The sequence below is a fragment of the Patella vulgata genome, chromosome 4 (genome assembly GCF_932274485.2).
Source record: "Patella vulgata chromosome 4, xgPatVulg1.2, whole genome shotgun sequence".
Classification (NCBI taxonomy): domain Eukaryota; kingdom Metazoa; phylum Mollusca; class Gastropoda; family Patellidae; genus Patella; species Patella vulgata.
The window spans coordinates 34,537,759-34,551,520 of record NC_065882.2 but is presented as its reverse complement, the minus strand read 5'-3'; the positions used below and the strand labels follow the sequence as shown (position 1 = coordinate 34,551,520).

At 38.6% G+C, this 13,762-nt stretch overlaps 1 long non-coding RNA gene across 1 annotated transcript in view; it reads right to left on the bottom strand.

Moving 5' to 3' along the window:
• LOC126817148 (uncharacterized) overlaps window positions 1–9,851 on the bottom strand; it is a 90,776-nt gene extending 80,925 nt beyond the window's left edge. Inside the window, exon 1 of the long non-coding RNA XR_007678821.2 lies at window positions 9,485–9,851. This is a non-coding gene — a long non-coding RNA (uncharacterized LOC126817148). The remainder of the gene's footprint in view (window positions 1–9,484) is intronic.
• Between the last annotated feature and the right edge of the window lie 3,911 nt (window positions 9,852–13,762).

Genomic DNA, 13,762 nt, shown 5'->3' with positions numbered 1-13,762 from the left:
CGAATTTGAATTTGTTCTTAATTATGTATCTTCTAGTTTGTATTCACTTATTCAAACCCAACTACAAAATGTCAATGTACATCTCACATCTGTACATAACTTGATCAGCTATTGCATATTTTTCATTTAGATTGATTAAAATAGTCTGTCATTATTTATTTAATACTCTAATTACTCCATGAAACTTTTCGTCAATATACATACTTTCCGAACATTATTTCTTAAATGGGATATCAAATATTAATTTACAAAGGCACATTCACATATAAATACCAATATAAACAGACCTATGTTTCTATGGGTATACAGAAAATATAAATAGATTGGTCTAATATATCTACAAAAACTTAAATTTAAATTGGACTGCACACATCAAAATTAAGCACACGGGAATGGCCGATCCAAAACTGAGCTGCGTTGCGCATGCTCGAAAATCTTAAATTCAATCGAAGCATGGGGCCAATTTCATCAGATAGCAAATTACGAATTAAACGAATAGTCCCGAATGATAGTGATGGTTCATTCTTATCGGAAAATAAATCAATAATTTGAAATAACCAAGAGAACATAACTCCGTCAACATTGAAAACCCAAAATAAATATGTCCGCGGATGGTGCACAAAAGCAGTGTATTTTACAATGCAGTCGAATGGATATATCTTGTGAAATATAGCACGCAGGTACAGTTTCTTGGCAGTTTATAATAAAGGATCATCTAGGGTTGTTATTTATATAAATATAGTGCCATAACTGTAAATAGTTTTCGAGATTTTTTTCGGCTCGGGTCACCCTATTAAAAGCATATCGGTCCTCCTGTAAAATGGTTGAATCTATTTATCTCGATCCGTTACGGTCGAATAAAAAGTAAAATATAAGTTATGGAAATGTTGCGTTAAACATGGGACTGAATGTCATAGTCAGTTTACCGTTACATAATATTGAATGTCTCAATATTCCACGTGTGAGTTCAACTGTGGTCAACATGAACTGCATGTATTATACTATTTGTAGAGGGCCTTTGTTACGAATACGAGAATATCTGGCCAGAATAAAATGCTATTTTTCGAGTTTAGGAAATAAGATTCAATCTTTCCTTCGAAATAAAGGAACAAATTTAAAGTAAAAATGCCTTCAACATTACGATGTTGAATATTTACCTGTCGATGCCTACGTTGACTTTGCTGTAAACCGTTAAATAGCTGTGGATGTAGATTTTTTCGGTGAATTTATAACCGATTTGTTCTTGATTGATGCGTGAATGATACGGTGTACCTGTATACCGTTACTAGTGTGATTGAAAGTGTGAATGTGAAGAGTAGGATATTTTTTCAGAACCAGGAACCAATCCTCTCAAATTAAGACGGGGAGGTGTGTTGTGATTTTGCCCTGTATAATACAGATGTCCGTCAGGATAACCGGGACTACTTCCACCTATCCACGGAGTCCCGTGCTACCAGCGGGATTTAACCTATATATTGCTGTTTTGCCGTAGCAGCGGCTCAGATTATGTTTAGACTCAAAATAGGTAACATTGTTAGTTTATGCGGACGCCTTACATACGAAGCGGGGCTTGGATAATATACACTCGACACTATACTTCTCTCACTCATCCGTCTCGTCGGACCATGTTATATTTTCGAAGATTCTGTAAGACACTCTATACATCAGCTACACTCGGAGAGTGTGTAGGAACAAATGATGCCATCTAAACTCTGGTATCTAGGAATATACATGTAAATAAAATAACGCAAGGACCACCATAAGATCAGAAGATGGACCAGCTTTAAACAAGTTTGCACAAGATCTGTCTTCTTGCATGAATACCCTTCAAGAAATTGGGTATATGAGCAAAGTTGAAAATCCGGATACATTGTTTATTTGAAGATTATTTGGAGACTCCTTTATGAGATTAGAAGACGATGGAGAGCAGTTCACGACAAAATTACTGAAGAACTAGACAGAGAAATCCGAATAAAAGATATTGAAGAATTTGTAGAAAGAGAAGCTAGAGTAGCGACACACCTAGTCTTTCGTAATTTAAAACAAGAAGATACAACAAGGAATCAACCGAAATTTCAAGATTCAACCAGAAAACCAGCAAGGTCCAGATTTTATTCCAATTTCAATAACCCCCCTCAGCAACCTCATTATCAACGAAGCCCACCACTACAACCATCTACAATCTGTATTTATTGTAATTCTAAACTACACAGTCTAATCTCATGTACAAGTTTTAAGAATCTTATCCCCGAAGAAAGAAGAAATATAGCTATGAGTAAAGGAATCTGCTTTAACTGTCTCGAACATGGTCATCAAGCTAAAGACTGTACAACACTGAATAGATGTGGTGACTGTAATGGTAGACATAATACTTTGCTCCATAAACCGCCAATTGAAAATAGGAATTGAGGCACTGACCCAAGAAAAACAGAATTTACAGAAATTAAAATGCCTATTATGAACAGAGTTAAATCTGCTTATTGCTCCCAAACTCCGGATAGAACATCATTAATTGGACTTCCTATAGTTCCAATTAAAATCAAGACTAATGGATTAAAAGAAGAATTTATTAAAGCAACTGCTCTATTGGATAATGGTTCTAATACAACTTTCTGTACCAATAGATTATTGAGAAAATTAGATAAAGAAGGGGATTTGACAACTATATCTTTAACAACAATAGATAAAGAAGACAATATAGTACACAGTTATAGAACTAGCCTAGAGATATATGATCTAGATGGTATGAATATACTATTCAAAAAAAGTAGGGGATATTTGATTTTGGGGGCATAATACTAAAATATGCAAATGACTACGAAAAAAGTCACTATAGAACCTAACAGAAGAAACATTTCCAGTTACATGTGACGCCCAAACGCACCAATAGCTACCGCATAGAATGCAGGTGATGCTTGGGATCATCATGGGGGTCCAACCCAAGATTTGCACGACTCTGACTTTGAATGTTACAGTCATTGTGGCATTGAATTCCAGGGTGGAAACATCAGTTTAATTGTTTTAGTGACCAGAAAACAAATTTTGATATGCGTCGGCTTACCCAAAATGAAAGGTTACGTGCCCTTGGCATGCTACAGATCGGCACAACACAGGCGGTTGTGGCGCGGACGATGAATGTTTCTCAGTTTGTCATAAGCAGGCTATGGTCCAGATACCGTGATACACAATCTGTACAGGACAGACCACGCTCAGGTCGACCAAGGGCGACAACTCAAGCCCAGGATCGATTTATCCGTACCTTGGCCTTGAGAAATCGTGTCATCACAGCAAATCAGATCAGCGCTCGTCTTCAAACAGACACTGGTGTGAGAGTGAGTGGCCAGACGATTCGGAATCGACTGCATAGGAGTCACCTTCGCGCCCGACGTCCTCGCGTGATCCCTTGTTTGAGAGATCATCACATTCAGGCAAGACGTCGTTGGTGCAGGGATCGTCAACACTGGGATAATCGACGCTGGAGCAATGTGATGTTTTCAGATGAGTCAAGGTTCACTGTTGATTTTTTGGACAGACGTAGGAGGGTGTGGCGTCGTCGAAACGAGCGCTTCCAAGACGTTAACGTCATCAGACATGATCGATTTGGGGGTGGTTCTGTTATGGTGTGGGGAGGCATCACTGTTGCTGGAAGAACGGCTTTACATGTTGTTGCAGGGCGTGTTACAGCCCAGTACTACCGGGACAACATCTTGGCAGTCCATGTTGTGCCGTTCGCACGACGTCATGGCCGCCGTTTCATTTTCCAGGATGACAACGCAAGATGTCACAGGGCCAGGATCGTTACAGGTTACCTCCAACAACAGAACATCACCACATTACCTTGGCCAGCACTGAGTCCCGACCTCTCCCCCATCGAGCATGTCTGGGACATGCTTGGACAGAGGTTACGTCAACGTCAACAACGTCCTGCCAATGTCCAAGAACTTGCTGCTGCGTTGCAACAGGAATGGGACAATCTGGACCAAAATGACCTTAGACGTCTCATTAGGAATATGCCACGTCGGAACAATGCTTGTTTGGCAAACAGAGGAGGATTTACCCGTTACTGACTTGGTTGTGGTGCTGTGGTAACTTTGCTGTTTGACCCCGGGTATCATTTTACCCTTATAATGGTCAGTCTGTGCCTTACTTAGTCTAACGATCATTTGGAATAAATCGATGAATGTGAACTTCATTTCATTTTGTCATTTGTTTCTTCGTCAGTTTCATTAGGTGACTTTAATAACACTTAAAAATCAAATATCCCCTACTTTTTTTGAATAGTATATGATTGAACTTCCCAATGTCTTAACCAGACCTAACATACCGGTCTCAAGAGAAGATATAGATGGCCACAGCTTCATGGTATTCATCTGTTTGATACTGATGCCGATGTTGAATTAATCATTGGATATGACAATATTGAAGCCTTGCAGCCTACTGAAATCAGGGAAAGCGAGGACGGAGGACCGTATGCTGTTAGAACTAAATTAGGGTGGACAATAAATGGACCCCTTGGAAGATATGCTGTACAACAAAGAGTGACCTCTAACTTTATTAGGTGTGATAATGACTTATGTCAACAATGTAAAAATTTCTGTTATAAAGAATTCAATGAATCCATAATAGATATTAAGAAGGAGATGTCACAGGAAGATAAGAAAACCTTAAATACTATGGAACAGACAGTGAAGAAACAAAATAACCATAACGAAATTGCCTTACCCTGGAGAGATTTCCCCCCATACTTACCTAACAACAAGCCATTAGCAGACCATCGATTTTGTTTATTAAAGAGAAGATTATTAACTGATCCAAACTTATTTCAGAAATATGGGGAGTTTATTGATGATCTGCTTCGGAATGGTTATGCCGAGAAAGTGGATGAAGATAAGATGCCAAGATCAGCTGTTCCAAATTAGTATTTACCACACCATCCTGTATTTAACAAACAGAAAATCAACAAAACTAGAATTGTATTCGACTGTTCGAGCAAATACCATGATACCTCACTCAACAACCGTCTACTTCAAGGTCCCAATCTTACCAACACCCTGTTTGGAGTATTGTCAAGATTTCGTCAAGATCACATTGCCCTGGTAGCAGACATCCAAGCCATGTTTCACTAGGTTAAAGTACCCGAAGATCAACGCAACGCATTGAGATTTCTATGGTGGCCAAACAACGATTTAATATCTGAACCTGACTTCTACCGAATGACTGTCCATTTATTTGGCGCCATTTCTTCGCCAAGTTGCTGTAACTTTGCATTGCTTCAATCGCTAATGATGATAACCCAAGTCAAGATATTCAAGAATGTATAAGACGTAATTTCTATGTAGACGAATTTTTCGTTCAACCAAGACCATAGAAGAAGCCAAGGTGATAAACAAAGATTTAAGACAAGCATTAGCTAATGGAGGATCACGTCTTTGAAGATGACGTCAATTCTAATAACCAAGTAGAGCGCACTCTAGAAATACGCTGGAATGTCAATACAGATTCCTTTGGTTTCAATATATCCATTAAGCTAAAACTACCAACAAGAAGAGGAATACTGTTCATAATTAGCTCAGTGTTCGACCCATTAGGATTCGTAGCACCCTGTATATTACCAGCGAAAGGCATTTTACAAGATCTGTGTAGACTGAACTATGACTGGAATACACCGATTCCCGATGAATTTCAACTAAGATGGAACAAATGGTTAGTTGATCTGCCCATGTTATCCAAGTTTAAGATTAAAAGATGTTTCGCCCCCTGCTGATTACGGTGAAGTCAGTTCCTATCAACTCCTTCACATGTCTGATGCCTCAGAAAACGGATATAGCTCTGTTACTTATCTAAGAATGATCAACGACTCAAAGAAGATCCATGTTTGACTCTATTAAAGAAGGTAACCATCCCCCGATTAGAACTCACAGCTGCTGCAGTATCCATTAAGTTGGACAAGATGATGAGACAAGAACTTGATGTACCAATAGAGAAGTCTGTTTTCTGGACCTATAGTACGGCTGTGATAAAGTACGTTAACAACGAAACCAAGAGATTTCACACGTTTGTGGCGAATAGGATCGCTGCTATCAGGGACGGCTCAGATCCTACGGATTGGTACTATGTTGACTCAAGTAAAATCCAGCTGATGATGGATCACGTGGCTTGACGACCAATGAATTCATAAAGGACCAACGATAGATACCGGGGCCGGGTTTCCTACACTTACCCGAAGATCAATGGCCTGAACAACCCGATTTAAAAAATGGTCTGGATGAAAGGACCCTGAAGTAAAGTTATAGAGAGAAGTCAGGATGCTGCCAATGAAATGTTTAATAGATTCTCATCATGGGTTAAATTAAGAAGATGTATTGCCTATATTCTACGTTACAAGAAGAATCTATTAAGATATACTAACAGAAATAACCCAAGACCCGGTAACAATAAGACCAAGACTTGTGTTCAACCACTGTTATTAGATGAAATTCGAGAAGCTGAGAGAGAAATCCTAAGTATAGTACAGCAATCAAGTTTTAAAGAAGAGTTAGAATGTTTACGTTATGAAGAAAGATTAAAGAAGTCTAGTAGTCTTGTTAAATTAGATCCAGTCCTATTAGATGATATGTTAATAAGAGTTGGTGGACGATTGAGAAATTAGACACTAGCATTGGACATCAAACATCCAATTATCCTGCCGAAAAATCACCATGTGAGTGACCTCATCATCCGTCATTACCATCAACTGTCCGGTCACTCTGGTAGATTATATGTCCTGTCGAAGATTAGAGAAAGCTACTGGATCGTTAAAGCCAGTTCAGCTGTACCAAGTATACCATCAAAATGTTTCGACTGCAGACGAAGACAAGCCCAACCTATGCAACAGAAATTAGCTGATTTACCACAAAACAGAATAACTGCAAGTAAGCCACGGTTCAGCTTTGTCGGTATTGACTATTTTGGCCCATTTATTATGGTAAAGGGAGGAAAAAGTCAACTAAAGCGGTATGGTTGCATTTTTACGTGTCTAACAGTAAGAGCTATCCATATTGAAATTACTTACAGCATGGATACCGATTCATTTATCAACGCCCTAAGGCGCTTTATAGCTACAAGAGGACCCCCAGAAAAAAATCAGGACTGACAATGGATCAAACTTTGTTGGTGGATCTAAAGAGCTGAAATCAGCTATTAACGAGTGGAACCAAACTAAGATACACAATATTTTACTACAACACGAGGTTACCTGGATATTCAACACCCCATTAGCATCGCATCATGGAGGCGTGTGGGAAAGATGTATAAGGCCCATAAGAAAGGTTTTGTCTGCACTAATGTCACAACAAACTTTAGATGACGAAGGACTCTCTACGTTAATGTGTGAAGTGGAAAGTATTGTCAATGGAAGACCAATTGCGCCAACGTCCGAAGACATTACTGATTTAGAAGCACTTTCACCGAATCATATCCTACTCTTAAGATCAGGCTTACCACCTGGTATATTTGTCCAGAAAGATCTGTATGTACGTAAAAGATGACGACAGGTACAATATATGGCTGACGTTTTCTGGAAGGGATGGAACTGAATATTTGACACTACTTCAAAAGAGCCAGAAATGTCTGAATCCAGATGATAACATTAAAGCCGGAGATATTATTTTGTTAGTCGACGAATCAGCCCCAAGATCACACTGGCCTTTGGCGAGAATAATAGGAGTGATGCCTGGTAAAGATGGTTTAATTCGATCAGTAAAAGTCAAGACCAAATCTTCTACATTTACAAGACCAATTACTAAATGTGTGTTGTTGGAATCAGTGAAGTAAAGACATTGATCTAATTTGAAGTGAATTAAGCATAGACACTAATAGACTATCATGACTGTCATAATGATGACAGTGTTTTCTTAAGTGACGATAAATTAATATTTTAATAATCATTTCAAGTTTAAATTTAATCAAAGTTTATTGAATTACTTATTTATATGTTTAATATGTTGTTACTAGATTTTAAATGTTCCTCATAATGTTCCACATTTAAAAGGGGCCGGGTATGTAGATTCCGAAATCTATTTACTATTAATGGGAGGTAACTACTGTTTTGTAGAAGTCACAGACGTCAAGTAGTTGTTTTATGACAAGCTCCAAGCTCGTTGGCTTTCTCAGGGTCCTCCGGTTTCCTTCCACTGCTATAGACCCCTACACGCAAGCGAATTATTGAAATAAAATTGAACCATATATTAGTCCCGAAATGACCTAGTTTGTGTCGAGTGGACGTTAAACCCTTGTTAGGTCCCAAAGAATAGAGATTTAGCTCCTTTAACGTCTAAAAACAATCGTTAACAAATGCATTTTGGTCTAATGTTTCAAGTCTGTTACTAACATCATCTCTATGAAATGAGAGATGCGTCTGAAATCTTCTTTCATTTATCACGTTTATAGTACCGCCTTTTGGGTGGTTTTCCATTCAATAGGAATCAATCGAATGCCATATATCTAATAATTACAGAAGTGAATATAACTTCTCTGATCAACGTCATTAACACTTCAAATTTCAAAATTTGGACACAAGTTCAAATTTTATGAATAAATTATACTTACCTGACATATGAACATTAGGATTTCTATCTCGTTAATAATTATCTCGCCCGGAAGTAAAAATCATGCGCAAACCGGTCATCCTACTACATCCGGTTGGGCGCCATGATTCCACAGTTTTCTCACGGCGCTAGAATGTTATGTTTTGTGATGGTACTAGATTTGACTTTTCTAAATTTATTAAGAAACCTAGTCGAACAAGAAGATTGGTAATTTTTTCTTGATCTTCCAGGAGTTTTGATCTGCTCTGATTGACTGACAGCCAATCGTCCAAGTATACTGACATTCTTATGCTTTGTTTTCTCAAAAACTCTGCTACCACTGACACAATTTTTGTGAAAACTCGTGGTGAGCTTGTTGGGCCAAAGCATAGAACTTTGAACTGATAAACTGTTTCCCCCAAAGCAAACCTCAGAAACTTTCTGTGGCTTTGCAAAATTGGTATGTGTAGATACGCGTCCTGTAAATCCAGGGAAAAAGCCCAATCTCCTTGTTTCACAAGATTTAAAACTTTTGACATTGTATCCATTTTGAAGTGTTGTTTTCGGAGATATCGGTTTAGCGGCTTTAAATTTATGACTGGTCTCATTTTCCCATTTTTCTTTTTCACCAGAAAAAGCGTACTGAAAAAAACGTTTTGTATTTGATTCTGGGGTACAATTTCTATTGCATCCTTTTCTAAAAGCACTTTTATTTCGGTTTCTAATAACTCTGTGTGTTTGACACTGACATGTGTCTTTTTTATCCCTGAAAAGGGTGGTATTTTCACAAATTCTAGTCTGTACCCGTTCTTTATTATTGATAAAACCCATTTGTCCATGGTAATTTTCTTCCATTATGGTAAAAAATGAGACAGGCGGCCGCCTACCGGTAACTCCGGAAACACAACCAAATTTCTTACCTTGTCATCTTTTATTAAATGCCTTTCCTCCTCTAGCAGGAAATGGCGACTTCTTATAGAAACCTTCTGTTTTTGACTGCCTTTCACTCTCTGGCGTCTGTGTCTTGTCAAAATTTTTCTTGAATCCTTTATTATTTGCAATTCTAGAGATCCGAAAATCATCCTTATTTGAGGATCCTTTATCTTTTTCCAAACAGCTCCTTTTGGCATTTGTGTTTGTACTAAAATTTGATTTCCGCTTTTTATCAAACTTTTGGAAATCAGGTAATAAATCTTCTAAAGTCTTATTTTTTTCTTTCCTTGACTTTAGTGTAGTTTCTAACTTATCACCCAAGACCCCTTCCGCTGATAGCGGTAAATCAGAAATGTCTCTGGAATCTTCTAACTGAAAAAGAGAGGTATCTGTCATAGATAACTGTCTTCTCAAAATGTGGTGAAAAGCTCCCGCTCGACCAATTTGGTCCAGACTTTTTGTGGACATGGCAAAAATGTCCCTAATATGCTTCTTAGCATTGTCAATATTTGGTTTATCGTCATTAAAAAGTTCTATCAAGCTACCTAGACTCTGTTGCATGTACATATTAATGATGATTCCCATGTAAGACGCTTGTTGTCCTCTATAGGCAATTTTCTCCAACATTTTATAAGGTTGAGAAAATAAACTTTTTCCTGTTTTAGAAAAAGATGCTTTATTGCCATGTTTTTTAATCAAACATATTCCTATTAAATCGTCTAGTGACGGAACTTGAAGAAACTTTTCTGTATCTTCATCCACAGGAAACATTTCTTTTGTTTCCTCAGCAAAAGCTGTGATAGAGTTTGGTTTGTCACAACGCCAATGACCTAACAAAACCTCTTTCTGAGAACTGTCAATTTCAATCCCTTTCTTTTTTTCAGTTTTCTTAGCAATGGCATCTTCGCCAAAAATATCAAATAGACATTTCCTTGTCTTGTCTTGCAACTTGTCTTCATCAGACTTTGTGTCTTCTAAATCTGACCCAGAGCCCAACACTTCGTCCTGGCCTGGCGCTAAAGATATCAAATCCTCGTCATTTTCCTCTTCTGAAGAATGACTTGGATTACCGATATCGACATGTCTTTGTGACTGTCTAATTACATCAGAGTTATTGTCACCATTTGCAGTACTACCCTGATTTCTGATAAGCTCAAAAAGGCTATCAAATTTATCATCTAAAGAAGCGAACTTTGTGTTCCACTTCTCATCCAACAAGTCGTATCTAGACTTTCCTTTTCTACTACTAGAATGTTTACCTTTTTCATCAGACCTACCCCGACTTTCTCGTGCCGATTCGTCTAAAAAATCTTCTCCCTGTGATATAACATCACCTTCTGTACTCCGCGTACTGCAGCCTGCTTCTTCCATAATAAACAAAAATTACACTAGAAGCCCCGAGCGTAAAAAAAACCACGACTTCTTTCTAGTCGCCGAGAAAGAAAACTGTGGAATCATGGCGCCCAACCGGATGTAGTAGGATGACCGGTTTGCGCATGATTTTTACTTCCGGGCGAGATAATTATTAACGAGATAGAAATCCTAATGTTCATATGTCAGGTAAGTTTCGTAATTTATGAAATAAAATTGACATGAACTGCTTTACTAACCTAAACTCCCACCTTACATATTTACGAGAATAATTATGTCATTCTATTGGGATTTGTCTGGCTGGGATGTTTCCTATAACTGGACGCTGACCACAAATGAAAGCACAAATGAAAGGAATAAGACAATTGTACCAATTATATCTGCAGTCGATAGATGGCCTGGTAACTTTCAACATGTTCCTAGTTATTAAGGGCTATACTATATACCGGAAAACACTGAAAAACACCTGAAAACAACCGGAAAACTACCGGAAAACATCGGAATATTACCAGAAAAGACCATGTTATACTGAATACTCTTTAGTAGTTCCATTTAACGCAACAACAGCAAGTGCATCCAAAATCATCAGAAAACACTGTACTGGTCTCCAAGAAAATCATCCGAAAATCTTCACACAGAAACTTATAATTGCATATTCTAAAAATAAAAATCTGAACGACATCCTATTGCACAGTAAATTAGATTAAATAAGACCAGTCACCACCCTAACCCAAAGCAAACCATATATTAAGTTCTATCCCTAACCGTTAGTAAATAAAATCAACTAGATAAAAGAATCCCTAGCCCTAACCCAGTGATGTGGAACAAACACGATTTTTTAGAAAGTCTAATCCGTAGTAAGAAACACACTAATGTGACTCTCACCCGAGAGCCTTAAATTTATTCTTTTTTCTTCAGAAACAAAAATACCAGAATACCAGAAGCACCATCCAAGGAAGACCACCAGTGCCACCAACACCAAAAAAACAGTGAAATCGCTTATGTATACAAATCTAATGTATTGTATGTATTTTTAATAAAGCTAGGAAATATCACGAACTAATTTTTCATCATCCTAGGTCAGTGCTTATGCGGAGACTTAACCTCTCCCCCAAATTCTTAAACCTGTTTTCCGGTATTTAGTGTTTTTCCGGTGTTTTCCGGTACTCAGTATAACATGGTGTTTTCCGGTTGTTTTCCGGTGTTTCCTGTGTTTTTCGGTGTTTTCCGGTATATAGTATAGCCCTATTGTCGGTTATTAATACAGGGGGACCAAACCACATACAAACAATTACACAAGACAAACCTACGGACAGGACACAATACACTCCTGAAACAACAGATTAAGTTAATGGATCTGGGGCTAGTCGTAAGCGTCCATTGCGCTGTACAGTCATGACGACGTCATGCGTTTTCCATCTACTGGTCGGTTGAAATGGATTGATTGGCCCCTAAAAACTAGGTGTAGACACCAAAATTGCCCACTTACCTCAATAGCAGAGGCGTTATGATTCGACTGTACTATATACCGAAAAAATTCTAAAACATTCGAAAAATTAAGAAAAAATCCGAAAAAATTCAAGAATAACGAAAAAATCCAAAAAGATTCGAAAAATTAAGAAAAAATCCGAAAAATGAAGAAAAACCGTTTTTGAGACAAATTACCGAAAAATCCGAAAAACCCTCAATACCAAAAAATCCATAAATACCGAAAAAAAAAACCCCAACATTAATTCCCGAAAAAAACCTAGACCAGGTCAGGTTAAGCCAGGTATAAAAAATTGTGGGGACTCGATCTAGGTAAAGTATGAAAATGGTGGACAATGGGTCTAGGTGGGTAATGGGTCACGCTAGGCCATATATAAACATACTGGGACACTCTAGGTTGGCCATGGATCACAATAGGTGCCGCATAATACTTGTGGAACACTGTAGGTGGGTCATGGGCCAGGATAGGCCAAGTATAAAAAATTGGGGAATTCTAGGTGGGCCATGGGTAGTTATAAAACATATCAATGCAGGTTATAAGTATTCAACTGACCGTCGATATGCCACGCTTGAAAGTAACAAAACAAAGGAGAGGAAAGTCGGAGCAACCTAAAAGTTCATCAAATAAGTTTCAGTCTCATCCTAGTAAAAGACCATGCCCTACACGCAGAACAAACTGTACAAGGGATCACTGCATTCCATGTAATACATGCAAACGTTGGTTTGATTTGAATTGGCCTTTGTGCACTGGATTTTATGCAATCAGCTTATACCTCAAATTTTCTGAATTTGCCTGGAAGCGAGGAATTCTTCACTGATGGCCTTTTGTTCCATAGTCCACCACCGATGGTCCACCAGTAAAGGTCCGTGTGTCGTGGTCCGCCACTGATGTTCTGTGTGGACCAGTGTCTATCAGTCCATCACTAGTCCACCAATGAATATCTATTGTGTGATAGTCCACCACTGATGGTATGTGTGTCCCAGTGCACAACAGGCGGTCCCAGTCCACCACAGATGTTATGAGTGTCTCAGTCCACCGGAGATGTTATGTGTGTCCCACTCCACCACTGCTGGAGTGTAGCCTAGTCCACCAATGATGGTCTGCGTGTCCCAGTCCACAACTGATGGTCTGTGTGTGGCCCTGTCCACCAATGACGGTCCACTACTGATGGTGTATTGTGTGGACCAGTCCACCGCTTATGGTCTGTGGCCCAGTCTACTACTGAAGGTATGTGACCAAGTCCAATACTGAAGGTATGCGTGTCCCAGTCTACCACTGATGGTTTGTGGCCCAGCTACTGATGGTATAATGACCCAGTCAACTACTGATGGTATATGACCCAGTCCACCACAAACTGTGGCCTATTCCACTGATGGTATGTGGCTCAACCCACCACTGAGTGTAT